Source organism: Cryptomeria japonica, chromosome 9 (assembly GCF_030272615.1).
Source record: "Cryptomeria japonica chromosome 9, Sugi_1.0, whole genome shotgun sequence".
NCBI classification, from domain to species: domain Eukaryota; kingdom Viridiplantae; phylum Streptophyta; class Pinopsida; order Cupressales; family Cupressaceae; genus Cryptomeria; species Cryptomeria japonica.
Window position 1 is genome coordinate 632,873,169 of NC_081413.1, and position 7,249 is coordinate 632,880,417.

Genomic DNA, 7,249 nt, shown 5'->3' on the forward strand with positions numbered 1-7,249 from the left:
AAAGTCTTCATATATATGTCCAAAGTCAGTATTTTGTATGGACACTAACATGGCCTTCAAGTTGTAGGCCACACTAGGTCCAAGGCTAAGGGTCGGCTCTCTAAGCCTTTTTATGAAGTGAAATTTAAAGGGCAAACCGGGCCAAAACTTCATTTTTTTAGAGATGAGAGCCCAAATTGAGATTGAGATCTCATTTAGGATTCAAGATCCTATTTACTTTTAAAAAAAAAAATTTAATGGGCAAAAAGAAAACGAGATCCCATTTCTTTTTAAACCATTTTTTTAAATGATTGTTGTACTTTTACCAATCATTTTCAGCAACTTCACATGTTCTATTATATGGATGACAATGACTAATTCTACATTATTCTACAATTCTTGTCTTGCTGATGCTCTTTTCTTGAAATTTTCTATCCATTTTGGAAGGACTCCATCATTGGATACCTTTAGAGTGGAATAATGTACATGTGATGATCCCTTTTGAGGAGGAAGATTAATTGAGACAATTTTTTAATTTTTGAATTCAATCAAGTAAAAGCCACAATTTGTTAATCATGGGATCTAAACAATGTCAAAAGAGGAAAGAAAGGAGGGTCATAACCCTTGAGGAAAGTCAAACACAAAGAGAGGAGGCAAAATGTCAAAGAGATAGAAGAATGAGGATTCAAGAAATGAATAATTTTGATACTTCTGGATCCACGACAATGCAAGATCTCAAAAAATATTGAAGATGGTCACATGAGGGATGAGATGGACATAGATGATGCAAATGTGGAAGATGTTCATGTGGAAGATAATATGATTATAGATACTAATTCTAATATATCCTCAAACCTAGGTACATCTTCAAATGAACCTTTGAAAGACATGGAAAATGTGATTATAGATGATATTCGTGTTGATCATTTATTAGAAGCTAGATATAGTAGTGTTGAGATTGATATTGTTCATGAGAAAATGATACAAAGAGATATTGAAAATGAAATCCCTTGTGTTGGTTAAGATGACAATATTTTATTTGAAAATTGAAAGTAATGTTTTGGATAATCTTCCTTGTAAGATTTCTTGGAGACTGATAAAAACTTATGCCAATAGAATATACAAAGAAAAATTTAAATGAAAAAAATTATCAATTCAATGTCAATTGATAATGCAATTGACGAGAATGTGGAAAATGAGAAAAGTAATGAAAAAGCTAGACATTTTTGTGAAACCAAGAAAAAAGATGAATTAGTTAAGCATGCTATATCTACTATTGCAAGTGCCATTGAGTCTGTTGAAAAAAAGAGTCGATCTAAAGATAAGAATGCGACACAATGAGCTATAACAATTGCTATAGTGAATAAAATAACTTTGAATAAAAGGATGTCAACCAAAATTAGTGGAATTTTAAAGATGCATCCCAAAAAATTGGTAAGAGCAACATTGAGAAGAGAAATTATTGAAAATGATCCAATTAACCAATGTTGGAGTTTTAGTGGTTGACTCCCAAGGTTTGATATGAAATTGGACATTGAAGTCAAATATTTTGTTGAAAAGTATTGGCATAATAATACAAGGGTATCATGTAATGCTAGAGATGTTTTGAATCTAAGAGTTGGGTCAAAAATACGTGATCCTCATCCAAAACACATATTAGACACAACTCAAACTGAATTTTATAGAATTTTTTTGGATGATGTTGTGTTATCTAGAAATATTACTATAATTCAAAGATCATTTGAGAAATACAAGCCTTGGTATGTGAAAATTAATAAGCAATGAATCTCTTGCTGTTGTAAAATGCATGTGTAATTTCGTTATTATTATTATTATGATATTTTTTGATATATAAATTGTGTTTTGCATAATAATATGCTTATGCATGAATGTGGTATTGATATGCCACCTAAAACAATAAAGGAATTTGTAGTAGCTTTGTTTTGTGAAAGATCTAATAGGCAATTATTTTATTCAAGTTCATGTATTTCTAGACAATGTACTAGTTATGTTAATTTTTCATTATTATTAGAATGTATACATGAGAGTAGTGAAAATGATTTTGAACAACAACTAGTGGATGTTAAAATTTTTAAGAATATTGAGTATCCTTTAAAGGATGAGAAAACGAGAAAGCTTGTCAATTTGATCACAAAAAAATTTAGTGTACATGCATTCATGTCATAATTTAAGAGTAAGATTGTCCAAAATATGTGAAACACTCTCAACATGCCAGATGGATTTATGGTCAATTTTTCCCATGTAGAAATACATTTCTAGTTGGAATTATACTATCAGTGGTGGAATTTGTAGAAAACTATAATCTTGTTCCACAAGAGGAAATTCAATCTTAGTACTACAATTCAATGTAGGTGGTTATTTTTGTCCATATTGTTTATGGACATGCAGATGATAATACAAAGAATGATAGAAAATTTCTAAGGGAGTACCATTTCTATGTGAGTGATAACCATATGCACTGTTTGAGTTTGTTCAATATTGTTTCAACATATTTTATTACAAATTTAAGAGAAAGAGGAATCCAGATGAAAAAACATCTTATATAGTCAACTAATTGTACAAGCCAATTCAATAATGCTTGGATGTTTTATTGGCTAAGTAGGGCTCACAAGGAAAACAATATCCAACATATATGGAGTTTTCTTGAAGTTGGACATGGTAAAGGAGAACATGATGGATATGATGCATGTGATATAAGAATTCTTGCAAGAGAGCAATTAAAAATTGAAGATAAAGTAAAATCTAAAGATGCACATGTAATTGTGGATTGGTGCAATACAACATTATCTACTAGATACACGTGAAATCTACAATTTAGTGATTCTTTTGGTTAGTTGAAGAAGAGAACATTGTACCTAGACTTGATTGTGAGACAATTAACAGATCAACAAAATGACATTCATTTAAGAGTTCAAATGCAAGCACATGGAGTATTTGGACAGGGGAACTTGCATGTTTTTGTCAGTTTTGTACTTCAGGTGATTTAGATGTATATGAGAATACTAATGTTACAAATGTGAGGTTGATGGTTGTCATTGATGTCAACATATTATTTTGGGAGTTGGTGATTTGTAAGACTTGTTCCCAGAATTCTTGGTGCTCCGGAAGATGTGTTACAGTTGGCATTCTATTTATTCATGTTGGTAGTAATCCAGATTTCTCTATTTACCGGATATGGTATTGATTGATTATATTCATGAGTATGTTGGTTTCATTCTTAATTTTGCTAATTTGGGTAGTGCTATTTTGGGTCTAGTTCGATCTAGAATTTGAGAATGTGTAGCACCATTTGTGTAGCGAATGAGTCATGATTTGGGTCCGATATTTGTGATGGATATAATGTGTTGATTTGACCAATGAAGTGTATTGTGGTATGGTATACTTCTCATTCCTTCCCACCATCGATATGTTTGATGATGACCTATTTTGAATCTTTGTTTGGACGACTTAGAAGATTATATTTCTCGGAGACAATATATATAAGTAGATGATCTGATTGTGTTGAGGCATGGAAGATGTGCTAGACTAAAAAAAAATCCAATTGATGTTGATATGTGAAGTGTGTTGTTGAGAGGCACTAGAAGCAGTTTTGGTATTGCAGTTCATGTTTTAGTGGTAGATTCTCTTTTCTTTCTTCTTCCTTCAGTAGTGAGCCTTTCTGGCAATGAGCCTCCCTTTGTAAAAATCACCTTAACTAACGTCAACTTAATCGATGTTATATATTGAGAACTAACATTCTCCGTGGTTTTTCCCTTCTTGGGTTTTCCACATCATATTTGGTTTTCATTGTGTGATCTGTTTTGTGTATGTGCTTTCATGTTATATATGTTTTAATTAAATCTGTTGGTTATTCTGGATCTGTGAAAGTAGTGAAGACAAGTTTAAGTTGTCAACTGATTCACCCCCCCTCTCAGTTATCCAGATATTTAACAATTGGTATTAGAGCTTTGGTTCCTTGGAAAAGAGATTAACCGCTTGAGGTAGATCCTGATTAAATAGCGCGCAAATTAACCATTCCTATCTTTGAAGGATCTGAATATGATTTCTGGAAAGTGAAGATGGGAGGCTACCTGATCTTTTTGGGCTACAACGCTTGGAAAGTAATGGAAACTAAGTATTTACAACTAGTAAATGGTCCTATCACTCTAGATGAAATTCAAGCATATGAAGAAAATGAAAAGGCGAGGTATGTTATCTTTAGTGCTTTATCAAAAATTGAATTAACAAAGGTTATTTCATTAAATATTACTCATGAGGTTTGAGAAAAGTTGAAGGATATCTAGATGAAGGAAATGACAAAGTTAAATTATCAAAGAAGCTGACAACTAAGCACATATATGAGAACTTGAAAATGGAAAAAGGAGAATATATAACAAGCTATTTTCAGAAGGTTGATAGTGTAGTAAATGAAATTAGAGAACTTGGGGGCACCTTGATAGATGAAGACATAATTGTGAATATTCTGATGTCTCTACTAGAAACCTACAATGATAAGATCTTTGCTATTCAAGAAACCTATGATCTGAAGAAGTTTACTAGGGAGCAACTATATGGCACCTTGTCGACATTTTAGATAAGAAAGTTTGTTAAAGACAAAGAAAAATTTGAGACTACCTTTAAAACCTTTGAGGAAGATCTAGAAGATGAAAGCTTGGATAATATGGAAGCAAAATTTGTAAGGAGATTGGAGAAATACACCAACAAATATAAAGGTATGTTACCTCTTAAATGTTTTAAATGCGGAAATATTGGTCATATGGCTACTAGATGTTTGGAAAAAGGATCAAGAAAAAAATTCAGGGAAAATAAAGGGACGTTTAAAAAGAAAGCTTATTATGTTAAAGATGATGCTGGTATTTCAGACGATGAATTAGACTATGAAGATGGTGACAATATGTTTTGGGTAGAAAAAGATGTACCTAAGATTGATGTTTCAAAGATTGTTGCTACTTCTTTGCATGCTAGAAGAGATAAAAATGAATGTTTGATTAATAATGGATGCTCAAATCATATGATTGGTGATCAAAGTAATTTCATAAAAATTGAAAAGTATGATGGAGGTTTTGTTAGGTTTGGAGATGATCAAACAACACAAATTGTAGGAATTGGCTCTATTAATTTTGATGGAAAGCATAATATTGACAATGTTTACTATGTGAAGGGTTTGCATCATAATCTCTTGAGTGTTTGGCAGATGTTTAAAAATGGTTATAATGTTGTCTTTCAGGATGATGGTTGTGAGATCTGTAAGGGATCCAAAATTGTTATTGCAGTAGGTAAAAAGACTATTAGAAACATGTATCAACTAGAAGGAGCTACAAGACACTATTTGTTATCCCAAATCAATGATAGTTGGTTTTGGCACCAAAGGATGTGTCATATCAATTTTGATAATTTTGTTAAGATTAGTTCATCAAGTGTAGTGATGGATTTTCAAAGGCTAACCAAACCGGATAACACAATTTGCAAAGAATGTCAAGAAGGAAAGCAAACAAAATGAACATTCAAAGTAAAGGAACAATCATCCACTAGATTGTTGGCCTTGGTGCACACAAACTTATGCGGTCCTACCAGAACGAGAAGTATACAAGGTGAGATATATTTCATGTTGTTAATTGATTATTATTCTAGAATTTCATGGGTTGCATTTTTTAAAGAGAATTCAGAAGTATTAGAAAAATTCAAGATATTCAAAGAAAGAGTTGAAAATGAAGTTGACAGAAAGATAAGTGTTTGAGGTCTGACATAGGAGGATAATTTATCTCTGATGAGTTAACAATTTTTGTGAGAAATATGGTATTAGAAGATAGTTATCTGCCTCGAGGACACCAAACCAAAATGGTGTAGTGGAAAAAATGAATAGAACTATACAAGAGGCAACTAGAACAATGATCAAAGGAGCAGAACTACCAGAAGTCCAATGGAGAGAAGGAATTCACACAACAATCTACACTCTTAAAAAAAATCTATACTAGAAAAGACATGGAAAGACATCATATGAACTATGACATGGTAGAACTCCGACAGTGAAATATTTCAAGGTATTTGGAAGCAAATGTTATATCCAAAGAGATGAGGATAATCTTGGAAAATTTGACAGTAGAGTAGATGAAGGTATATTCCTAGGATATTCTACAAAGAGGAAGGCATACAGGTGTTATAACAAAAGACGGAACAAGATTCTTGAAAGTGCAAATGTGAGGGTTGATGAAGACATTTCTAAGGAATCTGACAAACTGATAGGATATGAATCTGATGAGCCCACTGACAAAAAAAGGGAAGAGGAAACCATTGAAAAAGAGAAAGAAAAGGAAACTCAGGATGCTCCGACATCTTCATCTAAAACCCCAAGGTATACATAGAAGAGTCATTTAGTAGATCGTATTATTCGAGATAAGAAGAGAGGAATTATCACAAGAAGCAAAGCCGCTCAAGAACAAGTTCTATTATGTTTACTATCCAAGACTAAACTGAAAACAATATAAGAAGTTTGTAATGGTCAGATTTGGATAAAGGCAATGAGAGAAGAGATCACATTGAGAAAAAACAGCCATGGGAACTAGTTCAAAGACCAACAGACAAGAATGTAATTGGAACAAAATGGGTATTCTGAAACAAGTTGGATGAGTATAAAAATGTCGTAAGAAATAAAGAAAGGTTGGTTTGCAAAGGTTACACACAAGTTGAAGGCATTGACTTTGAGGAGACATATGCTCCTATTTCCTGGATGGAAGCTATTAGGATGTTTTTGGCTTTTGTAGCATTTAAGGATTTCAAGGTTTATTAGATGGATGTAAAATCAACATTTTTGAATGGAGAACTGAAAGAAGAAGTTTACATTGAACAATCGAAAGGATTTAAGTTGAGAGATGATTTGAACATTGTTTTCAAATTGAAGAGGGCTCTGCATGGATTAAAACAAGCTCCTAGAGCTTGCTATGGAAGGATAGACAAGTACTTGATTGATCAAGGTTTTCAGAAGGGATCTACTGATAGCAATTTATACTTCAAAAATGACTCAGGTAAAATCTTGATTGTTGTAGTATATTTAACTGATGACATAATATTTAGAGGAAATGAAGGCATGTGCAAGAAGTTTGCTAATGAGATGCAAAAGGAAATTTGAGATGTCCATGATTGGTGAGTTAAATTTATTTCTTGGTTTGCAAGTAAATCAGAATAGAAAACGAATTTTCTTTTCTCAATCTAAATACATTAAAGAATTGTTGAAGAAGTTTGGGCTGGATAA